Source organism: Amblyomma americanum, chromosome 8, assembly GCF_052857255.1.
Source record: "Amblyomma americanum isolate KBUSLIRL-KWMA chromosome 8, ASM5285725v1, whole genome shotgun sequence".
Classification (NCBI taxonomy): domain Eukaryota; kingdom Metazoa; phylum Arthropoda; class Arachnida; order Ixodida; family Ixodidae; genus Amblyomma; species Amblyomma americanum.
In genome coordinates, this window is record NC_135504.1 from 45834885 (window position 1) to 45851853 (window position 16969).

Sequence of the window (16969 nt, forward strand, 5' to 3'; positions counted from 1 at the left end):
TTAATAAAACTCGCCTTCCGAAATAGCTGTCAAGCTGGAGGAGAGATTTTTGAAGGAGCACTGCAGACGGTGCATCGCAACATGCTGCAGCTGCAGCAAGAGGCGTGCAGTCGCTCGTTCATTTATGGATATAACTCCAAATTCTATTGAAATAAAAAGAAACATAGAAAACATTTGTAAATATTTAAAAGCATTGGTTTGAAGTCTAACAAAAATTATTTCAGCTGGACGAACAACACAAAGAAATGTAGCTAGGGACATGGACATCTCAGGGTGGGGTGTGCAGAGTCAGAGCTCGGGAAGACTCGTATGAGTTGAACAAGACAAACAAAAAAGACCTGCTCGACGCCCGATTTAATGGCTTCGCGCCTGTATAGGACGACGAGGAAGAGACGTCGGTAGCTTTAGCAACCAGTGAGGGAATTCACACGAAGGGCTCCGCTGCCCTAACTTTTGATAAGCGTACAAACTCCACTGGGTGTTTTTCATAGCACCTTATGGAGGGAGTCACGACATTCGTCTCAGTAGTACTGTTTAAATGCGCGTTTAATAAAGAAGCAAGGTCGACACAGATGAGACGTGTGTGCTTCACCATCCATTAAATATTTAAGCTGATGATAGTTTGCACACTCCGGGTGTCAAGAGAGAAATTTAACGGGAAGCAGATCTCGGGGAAAAAAACTTACTTTCATCAAACCACAAACGCCTCAAAGTTTCGTTTATGGTTTATGGGGCTTTAACGTCACAAGGCGACTCAGGCTATGAGAGACGCCGTTGTGAAGGGCTCTGGAAATTTCGACCACCTGGGGCTCTTTAACGTGCACTGACATCGCACAGTACACGGGCCTCTAGAGTTTCGCCTCCATCGAAATTCGACCGCTGCGGCCGGGATCGAACCAGCGTCTTTCGGGCCAGCTGCCGAGCGCCATAACCACTCAGCCACCGTGGCGGCATTAAAAAAACCCCTCAAAGTAAGAGGCACGAACACGTATTTGCAATGGCAATACTGCGGACGTCAAGGTCATGGCCCAGAGCTCAGGAAATCCACTTTACCACAACATGCGCCTTCCGCAATCTACTCCAAATGAGGTTGCACGATTGGAGATTTTGCTACTGCATTGCGCGTAGACTCAAGCGAGAACTCACTTATGTCTTCATCAAAAGTCAAGTATTTATGCTCTAGGTACTACCGATTGCCCAAGAACCCACCTATGCACAGCACTACTTACCTTTTGTCGAGATAGATTTCGGTTTATATTAGGCCTTGATCTTGCTAAGGACGTACATATTTAGAAACGTTAACACAACAATGAACGCGTGTACTTATCTGGCAAAGCTGCACGCTCGCCTCGTAGACAGGCGAACATATTTGTTTCTAGTACCACTTAAGGTGGAGCTTGGCATTAGAACTTATGAAGAACACCTCTGGAATAGGAGCTCTACATATTGTACATACTACTAAACCGAGGTCAATTGTCCTTTTTTAAAGAGATGAATAAAGGTGGATGTCGGAGTTTGTACTCTTTTTGGGTACATCCGGTTCGGCGATTTTTTTAATGCACTAAGTTTAGGCGCCATTAGAGAGCAGTAATGATGCTTCCTCGTGAGACCGAAGTTTATACATTTATATCAGTTCCTTGAGTGTTTGACGTCCGGCTTCTCGGAATTCTCAATAAGCACAAAAACTCTTATTGTCAATAATGGGTCTCCTACCCCCGAGAAAAGCAGCAAAAATGATTCCTCATTTATACGCGGATGTTTTTCTGAAGAAATTTGCTTGTTTGCAACGTTTAATGCATACCTGGGCATCGTTTGTTAACTGGCTGCAGGGCTGAGTAGATGTCATTAATTGCAAGATGAAAAGTGATACTTGTTTCAAAATGCGTGCTTAGTCGTTACACCCGGTATAGTAGACATTTTTGTAGCGCCACAGTAACTCAACGCGTCATTGGAAATAAATTGCTTACGACATTTCAGCAGTTGTGATGTGTCGAAGAATTAGGTTTAACACGGTTGAGTTGTAAACTTATTTACAGTGACTGCCATATTGAAACCATATAATGCCGAAGTCCAAGTTTTTTGCAGCGAAGCTGTATACCTCTAACGTGCAAGGAAATTTTCGTGGCATGGAAAGCAAAAAACGCTACGATAACGAATAACACGCCCGAAAAGCAGTGTTTTTGCAAGAAATAAACCGCAATTTAAGTGAAGTCTAGAGAACGGCTTAGTATTTAGCGAATTTATATATTTCTGCATCTCAGGCGCTGCGTAAATTTCCAAGTTAATTTCTATATACAGTGGGAACACCGTCCGACGCGTTCCGGTAAACATTAGGTTTGCAGCTGCTTCGAAAGGGGTTCACGTCATTCGAAACCCTCTTGTGAAGTGCAAGCCGCATAAGGCATGAAAACGGCGCCTGCAAACAATGCAATCACGTTCCTTCTCCCCGCGTGTGTTTCTCGGCAATGATTACGGTTGTTTTTGCCTGTCGTTGTCGTAAGCAAAAAACCAAAACCCCAGGGTAGAAATTGAATGAAAACAGCATATCACATTTGAAATCAGGCATACAGCATACAGCTCAAATAAATTTCACTTTCTTGTTTCACGAGTGTGAATTTTCAAGTGAAGTCACAATGGGTAACTGGGTGTCGTTTCACAGCTTCGCTGTCGAACCACCTTCACAGCGGGGATCGGGGCCACATTTTTTCTTGTTTTCTGCCACTCATCATAAAGTATACTAGAAACATATTTTGGAAAAATTATACATGGTTATTATCGATCGGGCACCACCTCGTAATCAGGATGAGATTATTCTTACCGAAAACGGAGCTTGTATGAACAAGAAAAAAACGAGAAAAAATGCAAGCGCATACATTACCGGACATTACCGGAAAACTGGCTGCGCCAACACAGATTCCTAGGTTGCGGAGCTTAGAGGCTGGTCTATACCGTCTTGCAATTGGAGACAGTGGCAACTAGTCCTTATTGGCGTTGACGTCACGAGCTTTTATCCAGTGATAGAAAAGTAAACTTTGCAGCAAATAAGTGCGCCTTCTGCTGCGGCAAAATGTCAGGGAAACCAGAAACAAAATGTACAACAGAACTGATTGTTTCCTTGAACATCGGCAGGTTGAAGTTGTCCTCAGCGTCCTTTTAGAGAAAGGAAAACGAGTTCTTTTTGTTGTGGTAATAAAAAGTCACGGTAAGAGACAGGACACATGAAAGATAAATAAGTAGCACATGGTTTAGTTCGGCTGAACTCTGAATATCATGTGATAGCACTTCACATCATGCGGTAGCATGCAGAATATCACACGCAACATTATGCGGGAATATGCAGTGACGCTGGTCATTTAAGTTGCTAACATGCTAAAGGCATCTGACCTAAATACCTTCGCCATAACAGCCTAGGTCTAAAAGCCTTCTACCTAGTGCCTTTTAGCCGGAAGGCATTCATGACGAACTCTTTCGCCCCAAGTCATTTAACATGAGCCCTTTTACCATAAGTCTTATAACCTAAATGATCTTTAGGTAACGACCTGGGTAGAGCTTGCACAAAGGTTTTCACCCAAATGGAGGCCTGCCAGGTGTACACAGGTTGGTCAGGTTGCAGGGGTACTGGGCAGGTTGCCCAGTACCCGGTAAGCAAGTTTGTGGTCTGCCACAAAGCACGCTTCAGGAACGTACGACCGTAAGTGCGCACAGAGTCGATCACACTTGTCTGGAGCGCTCGGGCGGTGTGCTGCGGAGCAAATGAAGTGAAATCTTTTCGCAGCTGCTTTGCTAGTGGTAAGACGCTGGTGCCTGTGCGATTCACCTGTCTATTCTGCTGCTCTACAGCGAAACCATCATCAGTTGATGTCAATACCTTCTTTAGAATTTCGCTTTATTTCCCCCGAATGGCACCTCCCGAGCACTCTAGACAAGTGTGATCGACTCTGTACTTACGTATGCCCCAAATCGAAAAAAGCGCCTACTAGACCCACCCACACACACACACAAAAAAGAACAGCAGACACAAAATCTTCCTTTTATAGGGTCTGACAGGAGAGCGTTGTTGGGTTGATGCCCATCTATGCGGAGTTGGCCATATTCTAGTTGATATTCAGAGTTATCTTGGAATCGCTCATACTTCTGGCGCAGTGCTGCAGTGGCGCAGAGGTTAAGCGATGCGTCACTGCACCGGCACTCAGCTGTTTCGTACACAACCGCCTTTGGGGCTTGTGAGACCCGGCTGTCTCTTACCAAGAAGCCTCTTGCGACCAGTTATTAATTTAACTGTCACGGAGACTAGTTTGATCAGAGCACAGTTGGCAAGTTAGTAGCTGCCACGGTGGGCTGGTTTTGATGACGCCAGAAGGTCGGCGGTGGGGTTTTTAAGGCTATTCTTCGTTCATGCGGCCACCGGCGATGCTGATGACTGTGAAAATGGGACTGTTAACGCTTCCGCGTTAAAGGTGTTGTGAATCTGAAGGGGTAGCTTGCCTAGCATTGTCGTCTACTATGGACATTCCAAGTGAACATGTATAACTCGATCTGGCAATCAACCCTCTCTACGCATTTTTGTCGTTATATCTCAAATACTGGACGAAATATAAGAAAGCGGAGCGCATTTGTCCTAGTGCAACAACATTTGAATTAAAATATAGGTTAACCAAAGTTTTACCGACTATCTTACGATTTTAACAATACTGGCGAATGAAGCGTACCAAACAGTGAATGCACGGAGATTTTGGGTAATAACGACATTTTGCGCTTGGATCCAACGCGACCAGAAGATAGGGAAGCAACCATTCGTGCCCTGAGGTCAAGAGATTAATATGTCTTCTCCAATACAAATTCATGCCCCGTATTTTTTTAGAGATGTTTTGACCTTTAAATTGGTATGCATTTGAAGCTATGATCCTGTTACGTTTGCTTGTCGTTGTATAACTTTCAGAAATTTTTTAAAGCTGTGTGCTTTAAAGCAGCGGGACAAAGCGTACTGTGCAATTTAATCGAAAAAATACTGAAAGTTTTCTTCACTTCACACAGGTGTTTTAAAGACTGATCCTGCGCTTTTTGAGGCAGCAGATGTTATTAAAAAAGACCTGCTTTTTATAGCATTTGCTCAGATATTTAGACAAAAGCTTTTTATTGTCGACGTAGAAAGCCTCATGCAAGGATTTCTTTCCTATTTTAAAATAATAGAAACTTATATGCCACGGAAATAATCACCTTCTTTTATGCCTAAAAGCATTCTGGAGGCTGCATTATTGCTTTGGAAGACCAGCGGAAATGGTGGCGACCTCAACTGTGTGGGGCATGTATTTTAGTGGCGGTGGCGCTAGGATCGCAAAGCACAACCTCATATAAGGCAGAGTTCTTTTGCGTCCCTCCCATGGCAAAAAACAAAAAATAATTTTTTTCTAAACCCACACGCGACTGAGATTCTATGCTATTCTGGAGCGGAGAAGTTATAGTTATGCTTGAAGAAAAAATATGGAACCATTTCTGCACCACAGGTATGCATTTGCCGAGTGAAATCAGAACATTGTCGGATATTTTGATAGTTAGTTGCACCTAGTATAGACAGATAAACTAAATCTTCACCTTAACCTTGGGCAAAACAGCCGAAATCAAAACTCACTGATCCACCACACAGTACAGACCACCGCTTTGGGCTAAGAGATGTTTTCAATTTGCTTGCCATTTGTATTCCTTCAAGAAAAAAAAGGAGGCGTCTCTTGAGCTTCGTAGCACAATGGGGTAATACCATAAATGCAGAATTGGTCATTCTCAACTTCAGATTCATAGATCCCGGCGGGCCCTCGAACCAGTTCTGGCCCAGTGGTGCAGCGGTTAAACGAAAAGCGACTGCCCTGCGGTGGCTGATGCTGCAACCGGTGGGCCTTGAGCAACACAGGTTGCTCGTCACGAGCGACAAACCATTAATTTAACTGCCACCTGGTATGGTGAGCAGTTTTCTTACAATCCGATGGGTAGGTTGTGGTGACGCGGAACGGTCACGTTACCTAGTCGGCCCACCTTCCTCGTAGGTTGCTCCTGTGGGGATTTTTCCCTCACGGTCAACGACGGCCAGATTTTTTGGGACACGAGCTTCTTTACTCTGTCGAGTAAAAATCAGGTTAATTTAGACGGCAATTATAATATAACAAATGGTGGTGCCTTTCTTTATTACAACTTTTTTCCTTCAACCACCACAACAAAGCAGACGAAATAACAAATGCATCAGCTTTAAATATCATTCCCGGTATAACTGTGCTCTATTCCTCTATGTCTGGTAACAAAGACGCCCTTATTCGTGAAGTAGGTGTAGGCATGTTGTAATATCAGTCTACCTGCAATATGTTTATAAAAGTGCGTAGCACCTGAAATAGCAGACGGTGGCAGGAAGTGAGAAGGAACGTATGTATTCCGTATTCCTTGGTCACACGCCATGGGCTCCTACCTAGTGTGAGGTTACCCGCCCCCCCCCCCCCTTCCCCGCCTCGTCTTGCGCGTCCACGACCGCTGATTTCAAAACCTAGCTGGAGATCACCCCGTAAAGTCAACGGGACACCGTCGCCTCCCTGTGACAAACAAGGCATATCGGGCTGTCATTGAGTTTGCATTTGCAGAAAATGCTCCCTTTATGGTTAAAGAGCATTGAAAAAAAGCACAAATATTAGAAATTTTATGTATTCTTAGTTATTGCAGTCTTCTTGGAGCATATGGAATCCTCCATCTGGGAAAGTGGGTGCGTGCCTTGCCGGTGCAAATACAGAGAAGATACGTGTGTGTGGAATAAGGACACCAACCGGTACTGCTCTTACGGTAGCTACCACTTAGGACCGAGCGGCCGCTGCATGGGGATTGTAATGTTCACGTTTAGTGCATTAGAGAGACTTTGGCCTAGATTAAACCTATTTGCAGTCGTATTGTGCTTTGAATTAACTGCCACACTCTGCAGTGTGCGCCTGAAAATGGGGCTCATTCCCGCTAAGGTGCCAATTCAACGCGACTTCCGGTTGCATTTTAACATCATTCATTATAATAAGCCTCATAGCTATATGCTTCTGCTCTATCATCTTCGTGCACTTTACTACCTCAGACTTCTTAGCGTCATTAGGTCATCCTTTGTTCCAATAATCACCCTGATAATTTATCGATGGCAGATGCCGGGGCTAGCAAAAACCTTTTCCATCCTTTTTATTATTATTTTAATAAAATCCACTTACTACTGCCGTATTTACGCGCATAATTTGAGCACTTTTTATTCAGAAATTAGGGCTCGAAGAAAGCGGTGTGCAAATTACGCGGGGATTTCGCGAGCGCGACTTAAAAAACTCCACAAAGGTCATGATGTGCAATATAGGTATAGTATATGTTGCTGCGTATACGTCAGCACCCGGACGCACACCTCACGCTGGCCGCCCCACGAAAAAAAGTTCACTCTAAATGAAAATCCCCCCCCCCCCCCTCAACCTTGAGGGATGGCATGAAGATGCATGGATGAAGCTGAATAAGACGCTAAAACAGCGTCATCGCTTGCGGCCCAGCCAATTGTTCAGTTGTTCCGGATTCCGTAAGTTTGCTTTTGCAACTTCGTCCGGGATAGCAAGCGCGAATCAATAAATCAATTATCACACCACACAATTCTTTAACAGTACCGCGCGAGCGTCGACAAAACTGCTTGTTGGCGCCTTATCATGGCGCAGAGCTGCGAAGCCAGTGAGAATAGCCACGCGCGCACAAGTTTGCCGACACAACGATTGTCGTCTATGGGCAAACTTGTGCGCACGCGGTTATTCTAGCGGGATTCGCCGCTCCGCGCCGTGATAAGGCGCTGACAAGCAGTTTGAAACTTGCCGTATAGTTGTGATATCCCATCGCAAGACACGGCCGAACAACCAAACACAAGCCGTCAGAGCCACCAGGAAAAGCATAGCCGGCAGTCGAGTCACATGAATCAGCCAAATCCAAATAAACAGCGGTGTTGGCTTGTCTATCGGCTGCCGATCCTCACCGGAAGCGCTGCTGGCCGTTCCGAGTGGCGATGCCGCTGGTGCCGCCGCGATTGTAACAGCGGCCTCTGACACCACCATGAACGCCCATTGCACAAAAGATTCAAAAAGCGTTCCAAACAAACACGCAGAATAGCCGAATGCTACTGGGTAGAGCCATAGGGTAGAGCCCGCGTGCATGATGGTGGTCTAGCGCAGCGCGGTGCATAAAATATGAGAATAAAAAATGTTTTTTTGTAAACCCGGGTCATAAGTTAAGGGTGAGCAAATTCTGCGAGGGCGCAAATTATGCGTGTAAATACGGTACTATTACCAGATATGTGACATGTAACAGCGCATGCAAGATTTGTAATAAATTCCATGATCTTGAAATAGTGCAGTCACTGTTCTTCCCACTTGCTCTCTCTCTCTCTCTCTCTCTCTCTATATATATATATATATATATATTGCGCAAAAAAATCAACTGCTGCTATGCCCAACACATCTGAATTTACTGGCGCACCCAGTCTTGGGTAGACAACACATGAAAAACCGTTATCATAATTATCACGCTGCGACCACCCCACTGCTTCCTGAATGCCAATCTAGAAAGTATTGCAAGTGGTTTCTTGAAGTTCTTTGAATAATGCTCAGTGGTCGGCTTGAGCTGAATTGTGCAGCAGTGTAGATTTATACGGCAGTGTGTAATATGAGAATACTTTTCGAACGTGTGGAAACTGAGTGAGAAAGTTCCAGTTATGTTTTGTGAGGATTTTCAATTGTTCGCTGCCTTTCTTGCAAGCTACATGATGGCTCGCTCACCGCCACTTGTCCCGTGTCCTTTTGCGGGCTGCACCTTGTGGGAATAGGAGACGGAGAAGGCAGAAAAATATACTTCAAAATACCGCTTGTTTTTCAGCTATTCGAGGGTCGCTGACGGCAAACCAACAACGCCCAGCATTTTATTTGTTTGGTTGTTTCCTGAACTTATTTAATCAGTCCTGAAGTCATGGTTTGGCGGCCGACATTGACAACATGAGATCGTTGCATTGAGTTTTAAAAATAATGAATGCCTCAAATGCGTTGCCAAGAAAAGAAAACAAGCTGTAGATGACTAATTTTTTTGGCCACATGGGCTTCGTTGACTTGCCCTGAACCTTCAGAACACTGCCGCTGTAGGTGTGTCTTTCCTCGCCTCCAGTAAAGCGGGGCCGCTGCGGAATGCATCGAAAGAGTGAATCCTTGATGAGACCCACAATGGAAAAGCCAGGTCTGCTACCGTAACGTATGAAATTAAAACTAAAATGAACGGCATGAATAGGTTTCTATGTCTGCCTCAGAACCTCAACTGGAAACAACGGATTGAAATTTAATAGAGATCCCCACCAGAAAGCTTCCATATTATTGCTAAAAGCCCGATTAAACAGTTGCACGCACCGTGGACGGTGTGAAGAGAGGAAAATGCGAAAACATAACGGGGTAAAAAGATGACCTTACTTTACGCTAAATTTGCTTTGTAGCAGACACGCAGAATTGGTGCCAAAAATGTCCAAAATTAGAAATTGGTTTTTGCAAAAGGAATTTGAGAACGAATACTTTGATAAAAGCACGCAGACAACAAAGACTAATGAGGAATAAAAGTTGTACCCGCCGCGGTGGCTCAGGGGTTAAGGCGCTCTTGTATAGAGCCTAGTGCACGGGTTCGAACACGACCACGGTGGCCGCGTTTCGATGGAGGCGAAACGCAAATGGCGCCCGTGTGCTGTGCGATGTCAGTGCACGCTAAAGATCCCTAGGTGGTCAAAATTATTCCGGAGCCCTCCACTACGGCACCTGTTTCTTCTTTCACCCCCTCCTTTATCCCGTCCCTTAAGGCGCGGTTAGGGTGTCCACCAGGACATGTGAGAGAGTTACTGCGCAACTTCTTTTCTTTAAAAAAAAACTTTTTTCTTAAAAGGTGTAACAATCGAATAAAAATTACGAACAAGTGTGATGGCCCACTGTGTCTCATCGTTAGTTGTTGCGCGCCTGCAATCTCCTAGCAATGCTGCAGGGATAGAAACAGACAGCATGCTGTTGCGGTCCACCTTTAGCGCGGGTGCTTAAGAGGATGATGTGGTGCATGTATCAGTCGCTGTTCTGGTCAGACTTGCTGCTATTAGTGAGAAATTGTACATGCCAATATGCTTTGCATAGAAGCGGCCAATTTGTTTGCCCTGAACTGCTGACGAGGCAGTGACGTGTCCCTTCTATCTACTTCTTTTGCAAATGTAAAGGGGTACAGTGCGCAACGAGAAAAATTATGAACATCCTGGGCATTGCCTCCATACCTCTCTTGCTCCTTGCCGCAGCGCCAATCTTTAACCCTGTAGAAGAACAGCGCCACGAAAATGCCTAAGACTGCTGTTTATTTTCTACCCGAAAAACACCCAAAACGAAAAAAGAACAGAGATGAATCATGCTGTTTTCCTCTTTCCGTTTCCTTTTTCATTTATTTTTCCAGTTACGCATTGAAATTTGTGGGTTCTTGGGAGCCGATCGGTGCTTTCAGATTAAGCTAACAGTACTCGCACGCTATAGAATTCATACAACCTGCCTGCACTGAAAATCTGGTGCACATATTTTTCGCCGAGTATCATCTATACGCTATTTTTAAATGAGCACAGAACCCTGGGCCCTTGTTTAGAAAAATTTGGTTTCCTCTGACCGTTATGGGATCAGGAGTTTGCTCATCACCTCCTGCAGCGAGCAAGTGCGGAGCACAGGCAATTAATATATGTACACTCGACTGGGGGCTGTGCTTGTGTATTCGTGGTACCACTAATTTCGAAACCAATAATTTGCAAAAAATCAGCAAAGAGCAAGTCCGTTTTTTTGTGTACGTGTTGCTAGCACGACGACGAGCTGCCAGATGATGGCACACAACTATTTAGTCCTATCGTTATTACCCTCCAAGACGCATTGCAATACAGCTCTGTGGAATGTAAAGCAGAATTTGGCTCATAACATGGAAACAACCGGCCACACAACAACACAGGCAGGGCGGCTAAAACTGCTATTATTTGAAATATTCTGCTCGAGGATTTTGATTTCGATGCCTCTGGTCACTGCGGGCACTGTGGCTGTAAATTTGCAAGACAGATTACTAGAATGTACCGAAGCGGACTTCATTTTTGAAGGCGGTGAAGGGCCATGAACAAGCAGTTGCAAAAGCGATGAAGGAATATGAAGGTGTCTGCTCACTGCGGGGATGGGGGGGGGGGGGGGGCGGGTAAGTTTAGCATTATAATGTGTGGACATCAAAGTAGTTTTCACGTGATGCGGTAGAAATGTTACACTGCAAATTCAAATTGCGGCTTTAGAAAAGGGGATTATTCCCTCCGAAACCGCAAATACAGCTTGATACTGCATACGAGGTTTATGAGGAAAAAATCTCAAAGAAATCCAGCCTCTGGTACCTCGTTGAGTACAAACATGGGCATAAAGGTTTTTCGGACACCTCGCACGTCTTGCCATTACGACGGAAAGCGAGTTTGCTTTTAGAATTCAGCTAAGGGCTTTGTTCGCTTATAGGCTGAAGCCCCAACTCCGCTGCCAAAAGTTCAGGAAAGAAAAGTTTAAAAGAGAAGCTTTGTTTCACATGATCATAAACTTCACTGTATGGCGGATGACTTGCCAGAAGGCACTTCGCGGTGCGTGCACCTATAACGCCTTCAAGCGCTAAGTCGACATACGTGTACGCGACGTAAACCTGCTCATATTTCGTATAGAACACAAATTTACTCATTAAATTCCGCGTCCTTACCGTTATGATCATACCTCTCAAGTTTTTGGTGATACTTCTCTCGGCAGCTACATCAAAATTCTTGTAAATATCAGTTAAAGATGAAGAACACGACGTTTTATTGCGAGACGAGCAAGTGGCTTTCAGTTTTTGCATGCTCTGTTTTGAAGTATTCGTAATCGATGCAATTTCCCGTTCTAAATGTGTCAGTAGGTTAATGCAGAAATGGCGCACCAATTGTTATTGTCATAGACTAAGAAAAACTTGTGGAAGTGGGCGGGTCTGAGTGGCGCGTCCACAAATGTGGACATGGAGCCTTAATGCTGAAAATATTCAAGTGGCGCCTTCTTGCCTCTATGCGCCGTTTTTGGGCAAGAGTGGCACGAAAGAGGCTTATTGCTTGAAGGTGTTCAAAAACCATGCTTCTACAGGAAGAAAGTTCGACGACTTAAGCACTCAAGCTGCGTTAATAAAAATAGCAATTGCAGAAACACAACCAAAAAACCGCGGGCGACCAAGCATTGAAGGATCGATCACACGTGGACAGAAAGAAGTCTTATTAGGCTGAACCACTGCGGATGAACACAGCGCCCTGTGATAGAAGTAACCATTGGCCCCAACTTCTGAACATGTCAAATGTACAACACTGAAGACGTGAAGGTTGGACATCAATTCCGCGTACGGTGCCGGAAATGCGGAATTTTCCTCTGCCAGTCATTACAGATCGACTGATTTTTTCGGTTTCATCAGTCATAAATTAAAGATTTGCTTACGCGTATACCTTCTGGCAGATAAACATTTATTTATGTCTATCGATGAGTTATAAAAGTCAAAGAAATTTTGCAGTGCTTAGATCCATGTAGCAGCTTTCAGACGCTATGTCCTTATATTTGTATGAAAATGAGACGCGCTGAGGTGTGAGTATTCTTGTGTTATTTTTTACACTTCACTTCTGCTTCGTATTCTGATCGCAATTTACGAAAAATAAAGATTGTTCCTCTCAGGAGATTTATTAGGAGCCTGAAGGCGATAAAGAATATTTTCTTGCATGACGCAAAGCTATACTGCTGTGTGCCATTTGGAACAGACCTGAGACACCCGTCTGTACGCAAAGGCAAGGCGAAAAATGTCGAAAAGAAGTCACAAAAGGGGGTCGCACGAGCTTGGTTGCTCGTGCATTGTGAGTCCATTGCCTGTGTTCTGTACGTAATTTGTGACTAGTTAAAATTAGTCAGAAATTGAGAATTCAATAAATAGCAACAAAGAGGGCTTCATTCCTGAGGTGTTATGTAAAAAGCACTCAATGAGCAGAATAATTCGAGGCTAGTTGCTTTTGACGTCATTCTTGCACGGTTCAACAGCAAGAGGGGTGTAAGGGCGAACAAATACGACATCGAAAGAATTGAGGAACCTTAAACCTATGTGTGCTACATGCTGTTCTGTCAAAAAAAAAACGAGATATTCATGTAAAAATATTCCAAAAATGTTCTGTCTTTTGTCGCAAAAATAGTTTTGGCTGCTTTCAAACATTTTTCTATACAACTGCAGATTACTGTAGTACATTTATGTATTCTGGAGCTCTGGAGCGCTTTTCTCTAGTAACTACACAATACGCCTTTGTTACTACAACTTCCGGGCAAAAAATAAATACAGAAAAACTGAAGTGCTGACAACAGAAAATTTTCGCGTGTTTATTCACTCGATACATATAGCGCCTGAGTGTTTGGGATATCACTGTTGTTTTCCCTGAAGATATTTAGAGAATGAAAATAAGGAATCTCGCTACCGCGGAAGGGATGCACATCATCGAAATCGCAGAAAAAATGTGCGGTGCTTAAACGAGTCTGGACAGAATTTTATAACTAGGAAATCATGAAGAAAGCAAGTTTCGGAAAAATCGCGTGGGCCGCCAGTTTTTGAGGATTTACTGAAGCACGAAAATGATTGATGATTTTCGGAGAGCGAGCGGATGTAACAGACTAGTAGGATTGCAAACACTTCTGGTGATGGGGAATATTTTCATAAAATGCAATTCATGAACCGCCACACCAGCCCGTTTGCTGATATTTCCACAGACTTCGTCATATTTAAGGTGGCAGTGCAGAATCCCGTGAAATTTTCTTGTTTCGCGTCAAATGTGCCACTTGTCCGTTTTAGAAGGGTGAAAATTTTGAAGTACTGCAGCGAGAAAAGCCAGTGACTCAGAAGCTGGGCTCGTCTCTCGACATCTTGCTCTCATCGGAAAGCCGATACGTAGAGACGCTACCCCGTTTAATGCCACACACATCACGTGATCGAAGAAATTTCTCGAACACCCTAGCTGGCGACGAGGTCCAAGATGCGTAGTTTCAAGAATGTCCCGTATCGGCAGTAGCTCCTGTTGCTGCGCCGCAACGAGTGACATTTAAGTTGCGAAAGGTCTTTTGACCCAAGAGGTTGTCGGTACACTGCGTAGGAGATACGTGATCCGAAAAGATGCCGAAAACGTTTTAATGTGGTCGTTATCGCCCAAGAGGCACCCAATTCACTTCATATACACTTGGAGCCACCAGGAAAAACAAAGGGCGTCTGTTGCTTTTGACAAGCATTCAGCTGGATGCAGCAAGCTGCACTTTGCAGCTCAAACGCTAGGGAAGAGGAGAGGCTAACTTCATGTGCTTGGCAACGTGGCATGTGCTACCAGGTTCCTATGAAGGAAGGCCTCGTATAAAATGAAATAAGATCCTTTATTGAACATCCTTAATGCTGACGGGCACACTAAAAACTGTTATTGGCTCGACAGGGGCATTGCCTCCTCTTGAAGGCAAGAGTAGCCCACATATACACTTCAGTAGATTGTTATTTATGAATAACAAAGAAAAAAATTTCGTACACTTTGCGCAGGTAGCTTTTCTCAAATGTGTTGTCCTGTGGAGACCGGAGTATGCTTGCATCTTTCCAGAATGCTGTATTCGCCGCCTTTTACTGACTCCCAGAGAACATGCAAAATGCATTTGCCAAGAACGTCATGACTAGAGCTGCTCAGCCGGTTCCAAAAGATTAAGATAATCCCTGCGCACCCGCGGACTAAACTACTTCACATCTATGCGCGAGTCGCTCACTTTGCCTTAAATTTCAAGTCCTTTCGTGTACTGGCTGACTCTATGTATATAGCATTATTGCTTAATGCTCTGTGTGCGGAGACTGAAATTCTGTGAAGCCGTGTGCTTCCCTTTCTCCGTGCCACCTGCATCCCACTGAGCGAATGATGTTTTAGTACAACTCCGAGACGACACGCAAGACTTGAATACTTCTGCGAGATTTTGCACCTTTCATGCGCAGCTTGAAGACCGCTTTTGGCTTCTAACACTTGTTGCTCGTTGCCTATGACTTTATCATTATACACTGTTGGCACTATGTACGCAGTGTTCATTCCTCCCTTGATAACCACGTGCGCCTGCGTAGTACCTTATATATCTGATTGGGTGCTCAACAATTAATACCTAATAAATCTGAGCCAAGAAAGACAACAAATGGTTTTTATGCACTTTCCTTCCGACAAATGCCTCTGTGGTACTTCGAAAGCTTCGGCGTGTATCCCTGCATGTCAGCTCACAGTAAGCAAATATCCACGCTATTACATTTCGAGGATATCGCTGACTAGGCTCATATTCACTCCCGTCACATAATCTTCAGAACATCCTGAGACCTGCGTTTTCCTGGCTTTTGCAGTAAATCTGTTTCGCGGGTATAGTTCTTGCCGATATGGCATGCGTTTTTTTTCTTCAGATCAGCGGCTTCATTGTTTTTGCTCTTAGGCCGTTTAAACGCGCGTGATGTTTTGAGAGATCTCTTTTATATAACGTTCCCAACGATAGAGCGAGTGCGTGTAACCAAGAAAAGACGGCATGCTGAGACTGGTCCTGTACATTATTCTGCTCACGGGTGTTGCCTGTGAAGGCTACGGATCGCGAGGTAAATTTTCTTCTACTCCTTGTGGTGAATAGGTAAACTTTCTCGTTTGCAGGTACTTAGATATCTTCCATTTTATTTAACAAATTGTTACCAGTACTACAGTTAAAAAAATGGACGACGCTAAAGCTTCGCCTTTAAGAGTAGAATGCGATAGCGTGTTGCAGCGCTGCCAGTGTATTGCTCATGAACGCATATATACAAAAAGACACCTCCATGAGTCAAAGATCACCACGCATTTATTAGGCCCACATTTCTTCAGTTCTAAAAAACGAGGTGCCGTAGCGTATTTTTTTCTTAAACATGGCATTTATAACAGTGAAGCAGTGTTCTATGTGCATGAACTCTGTACAAACCATGAAGAAAACAATCGCAAATTAAACCAGTGCATAATACGATACATCTAAACAATAAAGCACGAGAAAAGATGCGAAACAGGATGCATCACTATTACACCTTAATGCGACGCACCTACGCAACGATGCGCTAGAAACAAGGTAATGAAGACGCAACAGTAGGAGTTGTTCCCACTGTGCTGCAGATTCTGTCTGGGCGTTTTATGCCTTTAGTTGAACAATCATTCAGCTGAAGTGGTGTCTTGTCGAAACACACCGTTCACACACAATGTCGGTCCACCACGCGCGCTTTCCAGAGGTTGTGAAATCAATAAGAAAGAGCATGTCTGAAGTTTCATCAAAAAAGGCAGCGTAGTGAGATACCGTGCAGAATGCGACGTAAAATTAAGTATTTTCTAAATGTCCGTTGCTAAATATCTCAAGGGTGCACAGCATCTTTGCGAACGATGAAACAACGCTGAACGGTTTCTGGAGCATCACAAAGAAGGTAGTTGACCACGGTCACAAAATTACCTTTTTTGTTCTAACCTTTCTCTAACGGGAAATGTCCCGCTATGTAGCTTATAGAAAAATGTCTTGATGCACGGTGGGAGGCGCATTTTACGCACTCTGTTTATCAAGACTTATCCCGGTAAACCAAAATGCATAGAGGAAAAGAAAGCCTTCGTAGCGTGACACCCAGCTTGTTTCAATCGTCTATCGTGGTCTGAATAAACTCCTGGTCGCAACGACATATATACCGCGTCTCCCTGCTATCTTGAGCCAAAGGTTAGCAATTAATTATTAGAGAAAAGCGAGTGGAACTATTTGCATATTGGTAGCAGCCATCTTGTGCACCATAGGCATTTCTTTGTTTCGAAGGTAAAAAAGTTGAATTAAGTTAATTATCTAAA